The following is a 24132-nucleotide window of genomic DNA, read 5'->3' as shown; positions in this document are numbered from 1 at the left end:
GCCAGAACCCCCATGACATTTCTTAACAAACAAAAACAAAAACAAAAACAAAAACCAACCACATATAATAGAAGTTCATGGTTTCTTAATCAGTCCTCTTTCCCTTTCTTTATATCTTGAAGTGTTTGTATGTTGATTTTTAAACTCATAACAAATTGATCTTTAAAAAGAAAGGAAGATATGAGAAGAAAGGTCATGTGCAATAGGCCTGGAAAGTCAATCTGAAGCTAGATTGTTTCAGAATATCCTAGATGGTGTTAGAAATAAGGAGTGAGACAAAGTAAATGAAACTTTGGAAAAGGAGATTGTTAGAAGAAATGATAATTCGGAGAAACTTGAATTGATGCAGAGCTAAATAAGCAGAACCAGGAGAACAGTTTATAAGAAGAGCACAATTATATAAAGGAAAACCACTCTGAAAGACAAGAACTCCGATCAGCGTAGTTGGCTGATGATAAAATGGATCTTCTGCCACTTAGCAGAGAGAAAAATGTAGAAAATGAGGTGTACATTCTTTGTTACAAGGGGAGGTTCTGTTGAGTTTGGGGGTGGGGAGTCATCAGGAAGTGATGTTGATGTAAAAAGAAAGAGCATCAATAAGACATAAAGAAAAAGAAAAGGGTACCACAAACGAATATTACTGAAGTTAAAAGGTTGGACAGTGGCAGAGGGAGTTGTGGCGGTAGCTATGCGGGAGATTTTGAATCATATTCTTATGGAATGGGGAGAGGGAAGCACTAAAATGGGAAACAGACTAAGTAAACAAAGAAATAGATACTTGAACTCATTATCTTGGATATCAATTCGTAATCATCTATTTTTATTTGATCCTTTCTGGTTCTATGAGCAATCCAAACAGAAAAAGCAGAAGCAAAGATGTTCCAATTTTTCTTCTCTATGGAAGATCTGTTGTCATCATTCCATCCACCTCAAGAAAAGATCCTGACCCATTTGGATTGTTCTCTTTTCCCCGAGATAGGTAAAAATTAACAAAAACCAAAAACTTTTAGTCATCTACTTAGCTTTTTTTTTTTTCATGGGTTGTTCAAGGTGGACTAGCACCTCTGGAAGCCTTGCCCAACCCAGTAAAGGCTGCTCATTCACCTTTGGTGTTCACCTTCCCCCAACTCTCACCTGTGGCTCCAAGAAGCTGTAGTGTGTGCAGCATCCATACCCTGGTAAAACCGTCTCAGCAGACAGCTAAACCAGGTTGAGGGTAACTGACAGGCCTCATACCCATTGGTGAGTTAAGGAGATATCTACCCCAAGCATGTGCAGACTGTACCTGGAAGAATGGGGAGATGAGAACAATTTGTTCCAAAAGCTATGAAGGCAGCTAAAGCAGGCTCTGTGGAGTCCTTAGAGCTTGGTCAGACGTCAAAGATGCCAAGGTCATCTGCTGCATTGTGGGACATCACTGGTCATCCTGACTTTTGTCTTGTCACCAAACTTTGATGACTCAGTAAGAGAAAGCGAGGCTGGCTACTTTGCCCAACTCTGCCTCACTTAAATCCAATTCATGTGCAAGTTAAGACGTTGCCGGTGATGTCATTGGTCCTCTTCAAAAATTAAAGACAAACGGGCAGCAAGGTGGTGCAGTGGATAGAGCACCGGCCTTGGAGTCAGGAGGACCTGGGTTCAAATCCGGCCTCAGACCAAACACATGACACATACTAGCTGTGTGACCCTGGGCAAGTCACTTAACCCCAATTGCCTCACCCCCCCAAAAAAAAGTAACTCTCCAGAATGTACCTGACAAGCAGCACAACCTCAACATGTAAACTTCTAATGAGAGGGAACCAACTACCTCCCAAAGCAGCATTCTGTTTTAGATAGCTCCAAGTGTTAGGCACTTTCCCCCTACATCTGGGCCCAAGTCTCCCTCCCACTCCATCCACTGCTTCTAGTTCCACCTTTCTCATAACGCTTGTTTGGGACCAAGCTTGGTCATTAAAATATCTTGGCATTTAGTGTCATTTTTTTCCCCCTTATCCTTTCCTTTTACATGGTTGTAGTCATTCTTTATATCATTTTCTTGATTCTGCTTACTTCACTTTGTATCAATTCCTATATGTTTCCTTGCTTTTCTGTACTCATTGTAGTCATCATTTCTTATAGCACAATAATATTCCATTACATTCATGCACCACAATTTGTTTAGTTATTCCCCAACTGAATGGCATCTACTTTGTTTCTAATTCTCTGCTACCATAAAAAAAAGTACTGCTGTAAATATTTTGGGATATAAAAAGCTTTTATTTTTTCATTGACCTCCTTGGGGTATATGTCAGAGGGTGAAAACTCTGGGCCAAAGAGTATGGATTTTGCATAACAGGTTAGACAAGGAAAATCATAAATAACTTAACTCAATAACCTGGTATATGATAAACCTGAAAACATAAATTACCTAGAAAAGAACTCCCTATTTGACAAGAATTGCTAGGAAAACTGGAAACAGACTGACAGAAATTAAGTTTAAACTAACGCCTTATAGTATATTCCATAGTAAATTCTAGAAGGATATGTGACCTGAATATGAAAGATCATACTATAAAATAAATTTGAAAGAAGCAGATCATAGCTACAGTTGAGGAGTAAATTCTTAACCAAACAAGGAATAAATAAGATTACAAAAGATAGAATATAGAGAATTTTGATTACCTGAAATTGAAAAACATTTGCATAAACAAATGAACTCAACTAGAATAAGAAAGGAAATTGTAAAGAAAAAAATATCTGTATGAAATATCTCTGATAAGGGTATCATATGCAAGATATATAGCTCCTGGGAAGGAATCTTCTCTACCAATGCAGACTGGCAACTTCTGTGCAACTTAGAGCCTTAGAGAGTAGCCTAGGGCATCAAGAGGTGAAATGAAATCATAGGATCATAGATTTAGAACCCAGTTCACTGCCTCACCCTACTTCATTTTATAGATGAAAACTGTGGCCCACAGAGGTTGTGATTATGAAAGAAGTGGGACCTGGACCCAGAACTGCCTCACTCCACATCCAACTTTCCATTTGTTTATGTCATGGCTGCCTCTTTTTAGGGTTTATTAATAGCACACAAACACCTACTCTCACAGAGAGTATAAGGACACAAGTGCTCCTGAAGAGGTTTATCTTTGCCCCTTTCCCTTCACCCTTTTTCATCAAAAGGAATTTGGCTCCTTTGTTTACAATTCCCAGAAAAACCTTAAGACTTTTAGATTCTCTCTTTGAAATCTTATTCAAATGCGCTTTCCTTCCTGGCCCCAAAAAGAACCTGGCTTCTGTTTGTCTCTCTTTATCTCCATTTGAAAGCAAACTCCCCTTTCAGCTCCCCTCATTATCTATTCTCATTGTTTATTACCTTCCAAACCAACCAACCCCTGCCTTCCTCTGGCCACCCTTAATCCTAGCTAGGCACCACAAGGTCCAGGACCCAGATGTTCTGTTCACCCCAGCTTACTAGCCACTCTCATCCAGATCTCCTTAGACCCTTCCTCCTGTCACTCCAAACTGCTTGGCCACTCCTACACCCCTCCCCCAGTCTTTCTGTACTTAAGACTCACCTTTCCCCCATTCTGATGCTGGGAATTTCTTATGCCCCTAGAGGCTGAGACCCCTACTCTCCATGTAACAAGCCTCACCTGGCCTGACCACCTTAGCCCCCAGCCCCCATTTAGATGCTGAGAACCTCTCACGCCCAGAGGCTGAGATTCTCAAGCCCACTTACGAATGTCACCTGACCACCTTAGCCCCCATTTAGATCACTGATGTTTGGGTTCCTTGGGAGTCTGGCCTATATGCTTCATTTTTAAGACTTTTCCTCTGGCTGGAAGAAGATCTGGGTCGAATTCTTTCAGGCAGATCCGTGCCGCGATCTGGGCTTTTTCCCACTATCTTAGGGTGCCTCTGTGCATCAAGGAGCACCCCAAAACCCCCCTCCTCTTCACTCCTACCTCTCCTCCAGTATTGACTTCAAATTGACTTCTCTGGACTTCAAATCCATGCGCCACTACTTCTAACTCATCCTGGAACTTCTCTTAGCACCAGGGACCTCCTAACCCTGGAATATCCCTCCACAAGGTCTGACCCCTTTCCCTCATTGGTGAGTTCCTCCTGGAGCCTCCATTTCACGAAGAGGCCCATGTCAGCCTGCCATTGTTCCCCTCCCGGCCCTGTTTCTGACTTTCTCCAGACTTGAAAACCATGCCCCATCACCTTCATTCTCTTTTGTATATTGTCTTCCACCATTAGAATGTCAACTCCTTAAGGGCAGTGATTGTCTTTCTTTTTGTTTGTACTTGTATCCCCAGAACTTAGTATATGCCTGGCACATTGTTGTTCTTGTTGTTGTTGAGTCATTTAAGTTGTATTTGACCAGTCAAGCATTTGGGGGTTTTCTTGGCAAAGATACTGGAGTGGTTCACCATTTCTTTCTCCAGCTCATTTTACAGATGAGGAATTGATGCAAACAGGGTTAAATGACTTGCCCAGAATCACACAGCTATTAAGTATCTAAGGCTGGATTTGAATTCAGGAAGACGAGTTTTCTTGACTCCAGGCCCAGAGCTCTGTGCACTGCACCACTTTCCTTCCTCCCTCCCTCCCCCACTTCCTCCCTTCCTCACCCCCTCCCTCCTTTCCTCCCTTCTTTCCTTCCTTTGTCCCTCCCTCCTTTTCTTCCCTCCTCACTCCTTCTCTTCCTTCTAGCCTTCCTTTTTTTCCTTCCTCCTTCCTCCCTTCTTTCCTTCCTTTTTTTTCTTCCTCCCTCCCTCCCTTTCTTTTTTCCTTCCTTCCTTCGAATTCAAGTCTTGCTGTGGGTGTGGGGAATAAAAATCTCATATATAACTACAACACAGGCACTTGCCTATATCCAAGCTATAGACTGATTAGGAATGGCCTTAAGATGAGGAGATGTGTGATGGTAAAGTAGTGGGGAGGAAGGGAGGCTGCTTAAGTCAGTGGTGTTTTATATTGAGGTAGACAAAGGGAGCTCTAGCCTTTTATAAATGCACCCATCCAGTGTAAGCAGACACTAGGCACCTTTGAATATGCCAATCATGAGTAGATCATATGAGGATAAACACAGGGTTTGGTAGAACTCCTTTGGTGTAAGGCTGTATTCATGGATTCATCAGTCTTTCCAGCTGTTTCTTTCTATATATTCCCCCCTCCTCCCTCCAGGGGAAGGCATCTGGTTCAACCAGCCTTCATCAGTTCTATACCTTTATAAGTATATCTGGTGAAGACGATCTAATAGATTGCTCTATTAACTTCATTCACTCAGTCATTCAACATGCATTTATTGAGTGGCTGTTGGGTAATACATAGTGTACAAAGAAATAGAGAACATGTCTCTGCCTTTCCAGGAGCTTACGAATCAGTAAAGCAGATAAAACAAGTATACAAATAGCTAGTAAATGTTTAAGTATAAAGCCAAATGAAAGACAAGGAGGAATCATGTACAGGAAAAAAGGGAATGTGAGTTGTGTTGAGTAAGCAGGGGATGGCAGGGGAAAAAATTCACTGCATCTGCAAGATTAGCTGTGCTGTCTCCAGCTTAATAATGTGCTTTGCTTACCAGCTTTTCTGAAGAAACTGAATCCTTATAAATGGAAATAAATCTGTATGACTTATTAACCCATTTTTGCTTTCTTCCTTGTTTGCCCTCTGAAAAGCAATCAATCATCTCAGATGCCAAGGGCTTGGAGCTAAAACTACTCAGTGCTAATGCTCTTTTGATACAAAATTTAAAATTATCCTTTATTGTGTCCTAATTAGGTCTTATTGAAATTTTAATATCTGATGCTTTATGAAGGAACCAAAAAAGAACTGGACAATTCTAAAATTTCATTCTCAAATTATTAATAAACAAAAGAGAAAGCTTGTTAAGCCAAGAGCATGAGCTGATGAGCCATTATCTCAGCCTTTGCTACTCATAATTCAATGCTGATATCATATCCTTGGATCTTCATACAACCTTTTAATTGAAGCTGAATGTAAAAATGCGCCATTTCTTTTACCTTCTCCAAACAGCTACCCTATCTGGCCAAGGTGCAAACTGAATATTTTAAAGGCATTCTGCAAGAACAGGTCAAAGGGTGGGGGGTGGGGGGGTTAGGAAATATTTTAAAAGGTCTCCAGCAGTCAAGAGGAGTGGAAAGGATTATTCATAACCCCTTGGTGCCAGCAGTTCTGGAACTTCTAAAGCTATGTGCTAATGCATCTTGCATTAGTGTTTAGCATGCAGGAAATCCCTCCACCCAGTGCCAGGGGGCTCGAGGAGTTTTGGCATCCCTTAAGTAAACCAGTGTTAAACTTTTTGGGGCTTCAGGTTTCCAGCTTTGTTTGTCTGAAAACAAGCATAGAATTTTTTTTTTTTTTGTGAGGAGGAGGAGGGGCTAAAAGAGAAAACAAAAGGATGAATTTTTCTTAATGCCATAAAGAAGTTGGTTTTGTGGAAAGGAGTAAGCAAAGGATACAGGGTGCTTTGGGTAGATGAGCTTGAGAGGAAGTTTAGCATAATGAAATGTGCGCTAGGCTGGGAATATGAAACCTGGGTTCTAATCCAGGTTTCACACATCAGGTGGGTAATTTCAACCACCAGGGGGCATTGCTAGCCGCTAGGCTGAACCTACTCAAGAAGAAGGTGTAGGAGCTGGAAATAGCATCCAGCAGACCAAGCAGAAGTCCTGAGAAAGTGTCAGGCTCTCAGTCGTGCTCAGACTGCGAACAACCTTCTGTCCAATAGCTCTGCTTCTCTCTGGGTGGCTGCAGGATCTAATTTATCTAGGAAAGATGATTAGTGTGGATTTACCCAATCAGAATTTTTGCACTAAAACAATTGGGGGGGGGGAAGAGACATAAAATAAGATGAACAGAAGAAGAAAGTAAAACATAATGAGAAATTCAAACAAGTCCATTACTATTTTATTGCTGCTTTAGCTATCTAGGGGAATAATCCATGTCTATAAATAGTACACTAAACATTTTAAAGAAGGAATTGAAGGTAGAGGCAGTGTTGCATAGTGGATAGAGAGCTGGTCTTGAAGTCAGGAAGAGCTGAGTTCCAGTCTTGCCTCTGACACTACTTGTGTGATCCTAGGCAAATAATCTAACCTTTTATAGTGCCGTGTTAATGGGGGTGGGGGTTGGGGTGTATGTATGCAAGGAGAGGGGGAGGGGTGGCTGCAACCCTGCAATTTCTACTAAGAGCTGAGTTTTCTATACCCCTATATCTATTAAGATACCAGGAGTCCTGGAATATTTTGGCTTTGGTCCTAGTAACCAGCATAGCCAAATCCACAAAAATGACTGTATAGGTTTGCTCTAGAGAAAGAAGTATTTAATGAGGATAATCAGACCATATAAGATAGGGGAACTCTTAGTTCAGTAATGACCGTGCCAATCTCATATAATAACAACATGGAGGAGTCTTAGCAGTTTCAGATTACAGTAAGGAAAGGGCTATAGGGGGCCTGCCTGGGCTGCTACCCACTGCCACTTCTCCTTCTGCCTTGGCCTAAGGACTGCTGCTGCCCACTCCGTTGGGTCCCAGTGTAAATGCTACCCTTCTTCTAGGGTCCAAGCATTGCTGCTGCCCTCTCTGTTCAGACTCCTCTCTGCTGATCCCACAAGCTGCCCCTGATGCTGAATCTGCTTCCTTTGCCAGGCCCTGATATTGACCATTTTTCTGGGGCTGAGCACTAGCCTCTGCCTCCTCTTTCAAGGCCTGAATATTGCCATTGTCACTGATATTGCCTTTTCTGTTGGGCCTGAATGTTGTACTACCCATTACTAGAGACCAAAGACCAGGGCCACTATACTGTCTTTGTCTGGTCTACCATATTGGTTAGGTTAGGAGTGGCTACAAGGCATGATTTGACTATTTAGGTGAGGCCTTGGGCTCCTTTTTCTATTGGTGGTCATTCTCTCCGATGCAGAAAATCCTTTTGCTGCCAGTCATTCATGACCGAGGGACCTTGGGCTTCCAACCTCTTGAAAATATTGGGGTACCATCATAGCTGGAAATATCTATCTCAGGAATGTTGTTAGCTCACCTATGCTCAGGCAAAGATACAAAACTGAAGAGGCAGCCAGAGACTTTTAGCTAAACCAGTACATGTTTTCTAGCTGCTGTGTATGAACAATCACTATTTCTGATGTTGTGGGAGAGACTATCTGGGACCTGTGCTGGGATACATTCACCTAGGGGCCCTCACCCATCCCTCACTGGGAGGCCTACGAAGAAATAGAAAGAGGGGAGAATTATATGCTACATATTTCAGAGAGAGAGAGAGAGAGAAAGGAAACTCCCCTCCTTTTAAACAGATACACAATTATCCTTCCACATCTCGACTTTCCCCATCACAGTTGCGATATATTACAAGTTGGCATAAGAAATTAAATGGAAATTTTGGGGGAGTTTTGTGGAAGCCACAGACAATACACAAAGGCCAACAGATGACACAGAGCTATGACCAAATACTTAACCCAAATTTTACAATAAGATACTGTAAACACCCCATAAAAGAAAAAAATTCAAAGTTCTTATCTGGTATGAAGGAAGGGCCAAAAATTTTTATGCGGATTTTCCAGATGGTGGGGGTGCCACATCCCTAATCCCCTCCATATGGAAGAAGTAACTGTAAGTAGTCCCCCCCCACTGAGGTCAAAGGGAGGTGGGAGTGGGGGGAAGAATCAAGAAGCCTTCCAGAGTTTGCTGTAACATCCCCAAATGCTGTCCATCAGCACAGAGCCCCACACAAGGCCCAGGTTCCTGTAGAGCTCCATGGTGGCTTACCTGTTTGCCCCCACTACGGTCTCCCCACTTAAATGCATGCTGAGCTCAATAAATCAGCTGAGTTTCGTTTGGCACTCATTTGGAAACCTCTTTGGTTTCCCTACCACGCCCCTGGTTAAGCTAATCATTGGGAAATGTCAACATCGCTCTTGTTAATCACCTTTCCTCAGTCCCTGCTGCCCCTTGGATTGGAGGGTGGAGCCATCAACTTCTCCATGTATGGAGAGGGATACAGCTGATAATGTCTCCTCAGACATTTCATGTCCTAACTGACTGCTCTCATTTTGGGTTTCTTTGACCTCTCCTCCACAACCTTATGCCCAGGACTCCCGTTTGCCCCTAGCTTTTCACCTTCCTTTAGGATGTTGTCTTCTCCCATTCAATTGTGAGCTCCTTGAGGGCAGGGACTGTCTCTTTTTCTTCCCTGTATCCCCAGCACAGGGGATATCACAGGGCCTAGCACACAGTAGGTGTTTATTGACTACTGACTACTGTCCAGCTTTCCAATTCTGGAAATTTCCAATTCTGGCTCAGGCATTGTTCTTTCAAGTGCTCCTTGGCGCCTTGAATTGAAGAGTTCCAATAAAGTCTGGCACAGTTCTTAATATTCTTCCAAATGTGATATGAAAAGTCTCAAGCAATCTATTCTGTACAATTCTTAGATAGTTCCCAAATTAAGAGTCTTCAGGGAGGTCCTAGGCCTACTATAGCTGGTGGGCCTAAAGATTACTGTCACCTTGAAATACAAAGTTATGCAAATTCAACAAATGGAGTTTTAAATTTATCATCTTCAGGACATGATTCTTAAAGACTCAGAGCTCATTGACATCTATCTCTGGTAGTTGCATGCCCTCTTTTCAGTTTACTTTCACCTCTCTCTGAGATCAGTGGACACCCCATCTCTGTCCCCCTGACAGGAATAATGATATATGGTCAGAAGCAATGATGTTAACAGGGTACAAGTTTCCTTTATCAGAAGACCTGGGGTTCCCCTTCCTCTGCATTGACCTTCCTCCATTTCAGCTATGAGGTCCACCATGAGGTCCTTCTGATCCAGTCCTACTGACTATGCCAATACACATCCTTAATTCCTTAAATTTATTTTTATATGGCATGATCTATAGAACTTCAACATCTTTGCCTACCTTTTTAATACTCTGTGGGGCAGCTAAGGTGGCACAGTGAATAGAGTGCTGGGCCTGGAGTCAGAAAGATTCATCTTCCTGGGTTCAAATCCAGCCTCAGACACTTACTTAGATGTGTGACCCTGGATAAGTCACTTAATCCTGTTTGCCTCAGTTTCCTCATCTGTAAAATGAGCTGGAGAAGGAAATGGCAAATTACTCCAGTATCTTTGCCAAGAAAACCACAAATGGGGTCATGAAGAGTCAGGCATGACTGAAAATGACTGAACAACAACAACAATGACAAAGTTTATCAGGGCTTTTCTTAACATGAGGTGAACACAATACTCAAGGGCAGAATACAGTAGGACTATCACCTCTCTAGACCTGGACACTATGCTTTTTAAAGCAGCCTAAGATTGCTTTTGGTTTTTGGTTTTGGTTTTGGCTACCATCCCGAACTGATGACTCTTATTGAGTTTGCAATTCCCTCAGATCCCCAGATCTTTTCAGATGAACTACTATCTAAACCACATCCCCCCATCTGGTACTGGTGAAGTTGATTTTTTGAACCTAAGTGTAAGATTTTACATTTATCCTTATTAAATTTCATCTCATTAGTTTTAACTCAACTTTCTGATGTGTCAGTATCTTTTTGGATCCCACTACCCAACACGTTAGCTATTCCTCATAGCCTTGTGTCATCTGCCATTCAACAGGAATGTCAGCTATGTCTTTATCCAAATCATTGATAAAAAAATAAAATTTAATAGCACAGAACTAAGCACAGATTCCTGGGACTCTCCACCAGAGACATCCTTCTAAACAGACATTGAATCATAAGTGTTCTATTTTTGGGGTCTCATCATTTAATCAATACAGAGTGATATGGTAAAAAATAGGTATGAATCTTTCCTCTAGTACTACCTGTGTGACCTTCAGGCAAATTACTTAGCATCCCAGGACCTCAGTTTCCCCATCTGTAAAATGAGAGAGTTGAGCTCAATGTCTACTAAGGTCCTTTTCCACTCTAACTCTATGCTCCTATGGTCCTAGTATTACCTAGATCACATCTCTCCAACTTTTTCACAAAAATAGCACCAAGAGACTGGCAAATCCTTTGTTGGTGTAGGGGGTTGACCTAGGGAGTTCCCTGATCAACTTGATGAAGTTTCATGGATTAAGCCTTAGACTTTGATTTCGTGTGGGTGTAAAGGGTATGGACATGACCATTTGATCCCTTTGAAACTCAGTTCAGATCCTTTGAGGATGAAGTGGTTAGTTTAGATCAGGGGTCAGCGAACTACAGCTAAAGGGCCAAGTCCAGCCTGCCACATGTTTTGTATGGCTTGTGAGCTAAGAATGCCATTTATATTTTAAAATACAGCAAAATTGTATCTTATTAAACTGTTTATTTAAAACTATTTTTATTAATTTATTTTAATTTATCAACAATCACTTCCATAAGCTTTTGAGTTTTAAATTTTTTTCCCCTTCCCTCTGCAACTCCCTCCCCAAGATGGCATGCAATCTGATATAAGCTTTACATATACATTCCTATTAAACATATTTTCACATTAGTGATGTTGTAAGAAGAATTAGAACCAATAGGAGGAACAACAAGAAAGAGAAAACAAAACAAAACAGAAGAAAAAAATAGCAAATAGCATGCTTCGATCTGCATTCAAACTCCATAGTTCTTTCTCTAGAAGTAGACAGCATTTTCCATCATGAGACCTTTGGATATGTCTTAGATCCTTGCATTGCTGAGAAAGGCTAAGTCTATCAAACTTAGTCATTGTACAACGTGACTGGTACCGTGTACAATGTTCTCCTGGTTCTACTTACTTCATTCAGCATCAGTCCATTTTCTATGACTTCAAATGTATAATGAGTGTTTGCTTGCCTTCTTAATGGGAGAGGGATCAGAGAGAGGGAGAAAATTCAGAACTCAAAAAAATGTTAAAAAAAGTAAAAATTAAATTAAAAATAAAAAGTATGAGTAGTTGGATCAATCCTAGGTCCTCCTAAAGCTAAATCGAGTACCCTTTCCACTACAGCATCTTGTTTCTAAAGGGTTAAATGTTGTAGCCATTCTTTGCCCCTTTTTGTGTGCTGTGGAAACAAAATTTAAAAACCAAACCTCCTAGTGGCAAGGCTTACATGAAACTTTTGAGGTTTTTCTGAAGTCCACCTACTCATCATTTCTTATAGCACAATAGTATTCCATTACATTCATATACCACAGCTTGTTCAGCCATTCCCCAATTGATGGGCATTCCCTCAATTTCCAATTCTTTGCCACCACAAAAAGAGCTGCTATAAATATTTTTGTACATGTGGGTTTTTTTTTCCCCATTTTTATGATCTCTTTGAGGTATAGCCCTGGAGGTGCTATTGCTGGGTCAAAGTTTAAAACTATTTTAAATACAGTGAAACTTAATCTAGGTAGCATCGTATTCTAAGGTTAGTAAAGTGCTTTACAAACATCTCATTTTGTCTTTACAACAACCCTAATAGGGTAGGTACTATTATGATTCCTATTTTACAAATAAGCAAACTGTGACAGAGAGCATTTAAGCGACTTTCCCAGGGTCACACAGTTAGTGTCTGAGGGTAGATTTGAACTCAAGTCACTGTACCACCCAGCTGCTTGACTACATAGCCCTGAAGCTGGAAGAGCAGTAAGGAACTAGGCCAAGACAAGAGGAAGGAAATGACCTGGACTGTGTTCTCCAGTCTTACTGTGAGTTATTAGAGCATTATAGATTCAGTTGGTGGTAAAGGAGTTGTCTCTCAAGCAAAATCAAGTTTATTTTCTGCCCGGGTGAAGTCCTAGACATTAGGGTAGCATTGTAAGTCTGGAGCCATATCTACACCTCTGGCGTGAAAGTGGAACTCACTGGAATTCCATGAGGTTGCTTTCCCATCAAACCTGTTTGTTTCTATTTCAAAGGGAGTCCTAACCATAGGATAGTGCCATGAGTGTCAAAGATTCCATAGGACCCTGGGAAGACAAGTGTTAAAAATCAGAGAAGAGAGTTGTGTTTATTTTTTATGGGCTACTGGTGAATCCTTTATGTGTTTCCTGCATTTTCTGTGAAAGATGCAGTATGGAGTAAAAGGTGCTCTGCACTTGACAGACCGTGCTACTGTAAGTGCTTACAGAGAAGCTGGGAATCCTTTTGTCCACATCTGTGAAGACCCAGTCTTTTAATGATGTTTTCCTTACAAGATTATGGTCACCAGATAAACTGTTCTTCTGGTTTTGCTCATTTCATTCTGTACCAGTTTATACCAGTTTTCACATGTTTCCGTGAATTCTTCATATTCGTAATTTCTATGGTATAATAATATGCTGTAATATTCATGTGACACATTTATTCAGTCATTCCCCAGTTGATGGGTATCTACTTTGTTTCCAAAGTGTTGCTACAAATATTTTTATACATGCAAGGTCTTTCCTTCAGTCTTTGACCTCTTTGGGGTACATATCTAGCAGAACATGTCACTGGTTTAAAGGCTATTGTAGTTTAATGGCTTTTGAATATAGTCCCGAGTAGTTTTCTAGAATGTCAGGATCAATTCGCAGCTCCAACAACAGGGAATTACTCCAACAGACCCTCCAGCAACTGCTGTTTTCATCTTTTGTCATCTTTGACAGTCTTATGGGTGTGAGGTGGAGCATCTAAGTAGTTTTCATTTGCATATTTCTTATTATTGGTGTTTTGGGGCATTCTTTCATACAGTCTTTTCATATGGTCATTACCTTTCTTCTGTTTAAAAGTCTATTCATGTGCTTTGACCACTCCATGTTGTACCTTGAGGGCTCGTCTGGGATTGTTTAATTTTTTCTAGCATATTTTAAACTTTTTGCTGTAGCATCACATCAGTCAGAAGAGCTCAGGAGAGGCCCCTCGATACATACCACATGAGTTCTTCCTGGGGGCTCATCTGGTATTCCTATCAACTTCGTATACTCTGGTGGGGGGTAGAGGGACATGGAGCTTGGATTTTTTTTCTCTTATTTTTTATGTCATTTATCTTTCCTATGTATTTTGTGTGGTTGAGAACAGAATCTTGAATAAATCTAGAGGATGCTGAGTGCTTGGCACATAAAAGGTACTCAGTAAATTCTTGTTGAATTGAATTGTTGAATTGAATAGAACTTGACACAATTACACAATTAAGTGTTGGGAGGTGGTGAGTGTGAGCCCCCAGGCACTCTAAGTTATGGGAGCTCTGGATCACATAAGGCTGTTAATTTGGGAGGCATCTAAGAACTATTGTACATCATGGTTATTGCTGTGGAAATCTTGGGAGGAGTATAAAGGACTAGGAAAGGCATTTAGGAATTTAGGCAAGAGGGCATTTGCTGTGTTGAGTTAATTATCTGACATTTTTTAACATGTCCCTGTCCCCAGGTTCCTACACTAGAGATGTCAGGAAATTTCCCTTTGGGTGAGACTGGGGACTCTCTTACATTTGAGATGAGATATCACTCTCAAAATCAGGGGGTGGGGGGCAGTTCCTCCTCATGGTGACTTCCTCCCAAAATTTTTCCTTTCCCTCCAGGGATCTCTCCTTGAATAGTCTGGGACTATGTGTGTCCTTTCTCAAAGCTGGAAATCCCAAATCAGAAGATCTAGAAGATCTCTCCTCTCCCAAATATTCACCCACTACAACCACAGGTAGAATATTGAGATATCACTCTCCACCAATGAGGAGAATCTTACCCAAAGGAGCTTAAACCCTAGGTTACATACCAATGCTTCCTCAAATACTCTAACTTCCAGTTTCCTCAATCTACTCATTTCCAATAATCTACTCTTCCACTCTACTGCAGCTGCATACAGAGATAACCCTGCTGTGTTCTACTTCCACTTTCATGAAATTCAAAATTCCTTTATCTCTTACCATTCCATTTTTCTTTAAGCCTCACGACCCCTAACTCTATTCATCATCCTCACCATGACCTCCATTCTCTCTAGCCTTCAGTTTCATTTCCTGGCCACTGCCCCTGCACTTTCCTCCCTTCTTTATCTTTACTCCCTAATGAACCAACTCAACCCTACACCATCTTTTACTCTTGAATCACTTGCCTTCATGTCCCACCTTGCCAAACACCAACCTTGGATTACTCTCAACATCTACCTTCCTCACTCTTATTCACATTCTGCTGACTGAAGCTAGAGGAAATCAGGAAACCTTGCTGACTGGGTCTACTACAAACTTGTGTTCTATAGTGTTAACTGGGCCCTCATTGTTATCAAGGCAATAATCCCAATACTTAATCAATTTGCTATCCCATTCTTGTAGCGAGTATTTCAGAGCTTCTTGTCTCTCAAGTCTCCTACAGTACCTTCTCAACTAAGGACTTGTCATCATACTTCATCAAAAAAATTAAGGCCAATTTTTTTTTCTTCTGTTGTGTTTTGTTTCCTCTTTCTGGTGGTTCCTCCTATTGGTTCTAATTCTTACTTACAACATCACTAATGTGAAAATATGTTTAATAGGAATGTATATGTATAGCCTATATCAGATTGCGCGCCATCTTGGGAGGGATGTGGGGAGAGAGGGGGAGAAAAATTTAAAACTCAAAAGCTTATGGAATGAGTGATAAAGATAATGAACTTGAAAAAAAAATTGAGGCCAATTGCCATGAGCTTTTCATATACCTCTCATCTACCTCAACTCATAAAACTCAGACATCTCCTACTATCTCCTTTTTTACCCTTGCCTCGCATGAGAAGATGGCCCTTCTCATTGTCAAGTCCAACTTCTTTATATGCATTGTTGATCTCATCTCCTCTAGTTTTCTCCAGGAAATTGTCCCCAGTATCATTCCCAATCTTTCTCTTATCTTCAATCTCTCCTCATCTACTGGCTCTTTGCTGTCTACAAATGTGCCATGTCTCCCCCATCCTTAAAAAATACTTGATCTGACCATCATTAGTATCTACCATCCTAAATTTCTCCTCCTTTTGTGATGTTAAACTACTTGACAAAGCTGTCTACACTTAGGCACCTCCACTTCTTATCCTCTTACTCTTTTCTGAACCCTCTGCAATCTGACTTCCAACCTCATCACTCAATTGAAACTGCTGTCTCCAAAATGACCAATGATATCTTGATTGCCAGATCTAAGGGCCTCTTCTCAGTCCCCATCCTCTTGACCTCGGCAGTACTTGTTACTTGACCACATTCTCCTCCTGGACCCTCTCTGCCCTCTGGTTTTTGTGACACTGTTGTCTCCTTCTTCTTCTCCTTCCTGGTTGACTGCTCTGCTTTATTCTCCTTTTCTGGTTCTTCATCCATGTCATACCCACTATGGGTTCTGTCCTAGGTTCTCTTCTAATTTAGTTTTATACTATATCACCTATCAATCTCATTACCTTTTAAATTTTTTAAAATCACTATTGAGGGTATTACCATCCTATTAATTGCAAAGGCTCAAAATTGAGGTTTTATCCTCAACTCTTCATTCTCTTGCCCCCAATATGCAATCACTTGTCAAAGTTGTGTCATGTCTACCTTCTTAACATTCCTTATATATGCCCCCTTCTCCCCTCTGATGCTACTACCACCCTGATAGAGGTCTTCATTGCCTCACCCCTCACCTCTTGCCATAGCCTGCTGATTGGTTTCCCTGTCTCAAGTCTCTCCCCATTACAGTTTATTTTCCACTCAGCTGTCAAATTGATCTTCCTGAAGCACAAAGTCTGATCATGTCATCTCTCTACTCAATAAACTCCTGCAGCTCCCTCAAATACTCTCTTTTTTGCTTTTAAAGCCCTTCATAACCCAACTTCTTCCTACCTGTCCAGTCTTCTTACTCCCTTCTATATACTCTGAGAACCAGTGACACTGGCCTCCTTGCAGTTCCTCACCCAGTCATTTTCACTGACTATCCTCTATGCCTGGAATTCTGTCCCTGCCTATATCCTCCTCTAGACTTCCTTCAAGTTTCAGCTAAAGCCCCACCTTCCACTAGAAGTCTTTTCTAATCCTCTTTAATTTCAGTGCCTTCCCTCTCTGACTGTCTTGTTTATATAATTATTTGCATGTGGTCTCCCCCGTTAGAGTGTGAGTTCTTTGAGAACTGGGGTTGGTAGTGGGTTTGGTGGTTTGTTTGTTTTGCCTTCTTTGTGTTCCCAGGACTTAGCCTAGTTCCTGGCGTGTAGCAGGACCTTAATAAATGCTTACTCACTGACTGACTGAGTAACAATAAAGAAGAATCAAAAGTAGACTTGTATAGGAAATGTCACCTAGCTAAGCCTTGAAGGAAGCTAGGGATTCTAAGAGCCAAAGATTAGGAAAGAGTGCATTACAGACAAGGGGGAGCATCTATGAAAAGATATGGAGATCAGGATGGAATGCTTTATGTAGGGAACTGTTAGTAGGCCAGTTTTGACAAAAATGGACATTACACGAATGAAAATAATGTGAAATGACTGGACAAATAAGCAGGGGCCAAATTGTAGAGGGCTTTAAATGCCAGACTGTGTTTATATTTTATTATAGAGGAAAGAGGTAGCCTCTTTAAGGGATAATAATAGGGATAGAGGACGGACAGGCAAGGGGGGGGGCTGTGAGACAAACTTCATTTTGATTCTTCTCTAGGAGATAGACGGTGAGGTCCAGACTGGGCTTGCTACCTCTGTGATCTTGAGTTGCTTGGTCTAGCTCATGAGTTTTTGCCCAGCTTACTTTGGGCAGGCTGTCCAACTCCGGATGAAGTTAGATTTAATAGTTCTTTCTCCCTTCTTTCAAACAATTAGCCAATAAGCATTTATTAAATACTTATTATGGGCCAGCACTATGCTAGGAGATAAAAAGACAATGAAACAATTTCCATCCTCAGAGGGTTTACATTCTACTGGGGGAAACTAATGTACACACAGATAAGAAAGTACAAAATATGTACCAAGCAAATATTAGATGATTTTCAGAGGTGAGAAGGCACTAGTAACTGAGATGGTGAGGAAGGAGGGAGGATTAGCATTTGAACTGAGCTTTAGAGAAAGTTAGAGATTGTAAGAGGTAGAGAGGAGAAGGGAGAACATTCCAGGTATGGGGAAAAGACTGTGCACAAGTGGGATGATGTGTGTGAGGGATAACAAGGGCATTTTAATTGAACCATGGAATGTTTGAATGAAGTAATGTATAGTAAGCCTGAAAAGACAAGTCAGAGCTAGATTGTAGAAGGACTTTAAATGCCACAGGATTAGGATTTTGTCCCTAGAGGCAATAAGGAGCCACTAGAACTTTGTGAACTGGGAAGTGACACAGACCTTTGCTTTAGCGAGATCAACTTGACAGCTGTGTGGAAGATGGTTGAGAGAGGAGAGATGCTTAAGGTAGAGAGACCAAATAGGATGCCTATTGTAGTAGTCCTAGTGAAATGTGATAAAGACCTGAACTAGAATGGTGAATGCAAGTGGAAAGAAGGGAATAAAGTGAAAGATATGTGTAGGTAGAATCAATAAGACTTGTAAACTTACATAACAAATTTATTATATATTTCAAAGGAACAGTAAGTTGTACATAATAGATTTACAGTTACAGTACAATCATCTTTTTTTTTCTATTCTACTATGTTATGGAAATCTGTGTTTTATTTCTTAAGTTCAGAATAAAATAAATAACATTTTATTCCTCAATTAGACTAGCCCATAGGCACTCTTTTAATGAGCAGATTAATCATTCAGATGGGTATAACAGTGTCATCGCAGGTTTTAAATGTGATAATCTACATCCTAATGGTGCTGCAAAGCCTTGGCTTAGAGCAAAAAAGGTAGACAAAATTGGTAGTAGGTTCAATAAATAATTTTTAAAAAGACTTGTAAACTGGTTAGAGATGGGGTCTTAAAGAAAGGGAAGAGTTGAAGGTGACTCCTAGGTTGTTCACCTAGGTGATTAGAAGTATGGTGATACCATTGAGAGAATTGTGGGGAAAGCTAATTGTTGTGGGATGGATTACTCTCATTGAATCAGTCATATGGGGTCTTTCCCCCCACCAGCCACTCAGAGAGAAAGTGTCTCTCTTTCTGGTAGTGCAGCTCAGTGTAATAGATACATAGAATTATAGGACTTAGGGCTGGAAGGGAAGGTTCAGTTGTCTCATTTTATGGGTGAGCTTTTTTTTTTTTAATCAAATGGGATGTACTGTGTTCCTCTCTTCTTTTATTTATTTATTTATTTTTTAGGCAATTGGGGTTAAGTGACTTGACCAGGGTCACACAGCTAGTAAGTGTCAAGTGTTTGGTCTGAGGACAGATTTGAATTCAAGTCCTCCTGATTCCAGGGCCAGCGCTCTATTCACTGCACCACCTAGCTGCCCCATTCCTCTCTTCTTTTAAAGGAGTTTGTCAAGGAGAAGAAAGAAAAGGAGAAAGAGGAAGGAAGAGGAGAAAGAAGGAAGGGGGAAAGAAAGAAAAGTAGGAGAAGGAAAAGAAGGAAAAGCAGAAGGAGGAGAAAGAGGAGGAGGAGGAGGAGGAGGAGGAGGAGGAGGAGGAGGAGGAGAATAAAGAACAAAACCAAGAAGAACAAGGAAGGCTTGTCTCCAAACTTCTAAGGTCTGTATTTTCCATGCACATAGAAGGAAAAGACCTTAGAGATCATCTAATCTAATCCCCTCATTTTACAGATGAAGGAACTGAGGCTGAGAGAAGTTAAGTGATTTGCCTAAGGCCGTAAAGCTCATCCTTCATGCTATTTCAGAAAGTTGTACATTCAGTAATTCCTCATAACAACGGGCTTCTCCTTCCTTTTGTCTAAGGTTCTCCTACACAGAAACCTGGGGACACCAGCTCACAAAGCTTAAGGTACCAGTCTCCCAGGAACCAGGAATCAGGACGCAGTTTACAGACACAGGAAGGTCAAGGTTCTGGAATCCGTCAGTGAATTGCCTCATTACCTCAAGCCAATCACTTTTATCTCTCTGGACCCAGAGTCCTTATCTGTGATATGGATGTGACTGCACCCTTAAAGAAATGTAAAATGTAAGTGCTAAGAGCAATGCAGGATGTCGGAAGAAAACTTCTGTGCTATATTAAAAAGGCAGGCTGTTTCCATCAGGGTTGGATCAGTGCTTTAAAAGGGCTGGATGTTTTCTTTGGGCTAGGTGGGTACAAAGTAGGCTGTTGATGGGGGGAAGTGATGCATTAGTAGTGCAGTGATGCTTTTCTGGATAAAAAGGGAAATGGGGAGATTTAGAAAGGACATTTAATTAAGTATATGTGAGGGCTGAGCACTGGATTCGTTACCAAGCCATTGGATTTTCTAGTGTTTTCCCTCTAAGAAATGATACTGTGTCTACTAATGGCTAAATTTGTTAAAGGAAATTCCTTCGCGAAAGTTCCCTATACCAATGAAATCTCTGACCAGTCAAACAAACAAACCCAAACCCAAACTCAAAACCCTGCAATTGACCTGACCTTCTCTGATGATTTAGGGCCTTTCTCTCTCTCTCTCCCTCAGCTTGATGATATTATCACTTCTTCAATAAGATCATAGATGTACAGCAGGAAGGGATCCTGGAAGTCATTCATTCAACCTTCCCATTTTCTGAATGAGAAGATTGAGTCTCAACTTGCCCAGGACCACATAGATAGTAAACATCAGGCATGCTTTGCTCTGATTACTGGTTTGGATGAAGGTATAGATAGCAAATTTTCAGATGCTACAAAGCTGGTAGGGATATTATCTCCTTTGATCTTCACAAAAACCTTGTGAGGTAGACGCTGTTACTGTCCCCATCTTACGGCTGAGGAAACGGAGGCAACAATATTTAAGAGAGCAGATAGATATCATTCTAGCCTAGTACCTCTTCTTTCTGAAGACAGCAGAGTTGGAGCCTCTGGCCCCAATATCCTGCTTCACCTCCTGGAAGAAATGGAAAAACTCCCTTAAAGAAGGGTGGGGAAAGGAGACTCTAGAAATACCTATTCTTGGCTTCCTGAGAGCCACATGTAGACAGACAATTTGTTGTTGTTCAGTCATTTCAATCACTCCTTTTTTTGGGTTTTTTTTTTTTTGGCAATTGGGGTTAAGTGACTTGCCAAGGGTCACACAGCTAGTAAGTGTCAAGTGTTTGGTCTGAGGCTGGATTTGAACTCAGGTCCTCCTGACTTTAGGGCCAGTGCTCTATCCACTGCGCCACCTAGCTGCCCCACATCCAATTCTTTGTAACCCCATTTCAGCTTTTCTTGGCAAAGATATCTGAATGATTTGCCATTTCCTTCTCTAGTTCATTTTACAGATGAGGAAACTGAGGCAGACAGGGATAAGTGACTCACCCAGAGTCAAACAGCTAGTAAATGTCTGTAGCTGGATTTGAATTCAGGTCTTCCTGACTCTAGGCCTAGCGCTCTATCTATTGTACTACCTACCTGCCCAGAGAGAAAGACCACACTGACACATTCTCTTATACCAGAAAGGTGAAGGAACTAAAAATTATGCTAGACAATGATTAGCTGAAGGAAAAGAGAACGTTTAATTTGTTGGAAAAAAAAAAAAAACTTAGGAAAGATACGATGACCATCCTCACATTTTGAAAAAAAATTTCATTGGAGAGAGTACTTTTACTGTTTTATCCTTGGTCCCAGAAGGAATAACCAGGGCCACTGGAGGAAAGTTACAGTGAATCAAATTTTTTTTCAATATAAGGAGAAACTTCCTAACAATTAGAGCTGCTCAAAATCAGAGTGAAATCTCTTGAGAAGTACTAAGCATACTAAGTATACTGTCACTGGAGGCGTCGAGGCAGAGATTAGATGACTAGTGGTCAGGAATGGTATGGACAGGGTCGATGATATTCCTGAAGAGTTTGGCTAAACAACCACACAGAATTAAAGAATCTTAGAGTTAGAAAGGACCTTACAAGCTATCTAGTCTAATTCGTATCTGATCCCAAACACCAACTACAATATATTTCTGACATGTAGCCATCCGACCTTTGCTTAAAGACCTCCAATGAGAGGGAGCCAATTGTCTCCTAGAGAAGCCCATTCTATTTTTGGATAATTCTAATTCAGGGGTTCTTAACTTAGGGTCCACAGGTAGATTTCAGGGCATGCTTGAATTTGGACAGGGAAAAACGTTATCTTTCTTTTCACTAACCGTTCTAAGTGAATATTTCCTTCTATTATACATATATTATATATATATAATATATATACTATATATATATATATATATATAAACAATGAAACATTATTCTGAGAAGGTATTCATAGGCTTCACCAGATTTCTAAAGGGGTCCATGACACAAAAAAGGTTAAGAAACCCTGTTATAATTTTTAGATTTATTCTTGTTGTTGTTCAGTCATTCAGTCACGTCTGACTCTTTGTGACCCCATGGACCATACCATGTCAGGCCTTTCTACCTTCCACTGTCTCCTGAAGTCTTTCCAAGTTTATGTTTGTAGCTTCTGTGATACTAGCTGTCCATCTCATCCTCTGCCACTCCCTTTTTCTTTTGCCTTCTGTCTTTCCCAACATTAGGGTCTTTTCCAATGAGTCTTGTGTTCTCGTTATGTGGCCAATGTATTTAAGCTTCAGCTTCATTATTTGACCGTCCAGTGAATAATCTGATTAATTTCTTATGAGTATTGACTGATTTGATCTCCTTGCTGTTCAAGAGATTCTCAAGAGTCTTCTCCAGCAACAAATTCAAAAGTATTAATTCTGTAGCACTCAGCTTTCCTTATAGTCCGATTCACAGCCATACATTGCTACTGGAACAACCACAGCTTTGAATATATGTACCTTTGTCGGCAAAGTGATGTCTCTACTTTTTAGATTTGCCATAGCTTTCCTTCCAAGGAGCAAGTGTCTTCTAATTTCCTGGCTGCAGTTGCCATATGCAGTGATCTTTGAGTAAGCCCAAGAATATAAAATCTGACACTGCTTCCATTTTTTCTCCCTCTGTTTGCCAGGAAGTGATGGGACCAGTTGCCAAGATCTTAGTTTTTTTTTTTAATGTTAAGCTTCAAGCCAGCTTTTACACTCTCCTCTTTCATACTCATCAAGAGGCTTTTTAATTCTTCTTTACTTTCTGCCATCAGTGATAGCATTCGAATATCTGAGATTGTTGATATTTCTCCAGACAACCTTAATTCTGACTTTGATTTGTCCAGCCTGGCATTGGTCATGATGTACTCTGCCTATAAGTTAAATAAATAGGGTGACAATATACAACCTTGTTGTATTCCTTTTCCAATCTCAGACCAATAAGTTTGTGACATGTTCAGTTCTAACTGTTACTTCTTGGCTTGCACACAGGTTCCTCAGGAGACAAGTAGATGATCTGGTACTCTCATTTCTTTGAGGATTTGTCACATTTTGTTGTGATCCACACAGTCAAAGGCTTTAGTGTACTCAATGAAGCAAAATAGATGTTTTTCTGGAACTCCCTTGCTTTCTCCATAATTTAGCAAATATTGACAATTTGGTCTCTAGTTCCCCTGCCTCTTTGAAAACCAGCCTGCTCTTCTAATAATTCTTGAGTCACATGTTGCTGAAGTCCAGCTTGCAGAATCTTCCTCATAACCTTGAAGGCATATGAAATGAGCACAACTGTTTGGTAATTTGAACATTTTTTGGCATTGACCTTCTTTAGGATTGGGAGGTAAATTGATGTTTTCCAATCCAGTGGCCATTGCTGAGTTTTCCAAATTTGCTGGCTTATTGAGTGCAGCACTTTAACAGCATCTTTTTTTTTTTTTTTGTTAGGATTTTAAATAGCTTAGCTGGAATTCCATCACCTCCACTAGCCTTATTGTTAGCAATGTTTCCTAAGGCCCACTTGACTTCATTTTCCAGGATGTCTGGCTCTAGATCAATAACCACACTATTGTGGTTATTGGTATTGTTAAGTTTTTTCATGTGTAGTTTTTATGTATATTCTTTCCACCTCTTCTTAATCTCTTCTATTAAGTCCCTACTATTTTTGTCTTTTAACATGCCCATTTTTGCATGAATGTTCCCTTTATATCTCTAATTTTCTTGAAGAGATTTCTTGTCTTCCCCATTCTCTTAACCATTCAGTTGGGTAGAGCTTTCTCTGTCTTCTTTACCTTTCTCTTCTCTTCTTTCTTCAGCTATTTGTAAAGTCTCATAAGACAGCCATTTTGCTTCCTTGCTCTTCTTTTTCTTTGGAATGTTTCTTTGTAAGATTTATTCTTACAACAAGCCTAAATCTGTCTACCT

This window comes from Vombatus ursinus, unplaced genomic scaffold, assembly GCF_900497805.2.
Source record: "Vombatus ursinus unplaced genomic scaffold, bare-nosed wombat genome assembly UNPS02015255.1, whole genome shotgun sequence".
NCBI lineage: Eukaryota > Metazoa > Chordata > Mammalia > Diprotodontia > Vombatidae > Vombatus > Vombatus ursinus.
This window is presented reverse-complemented; position numbering follows the sequence as displayed.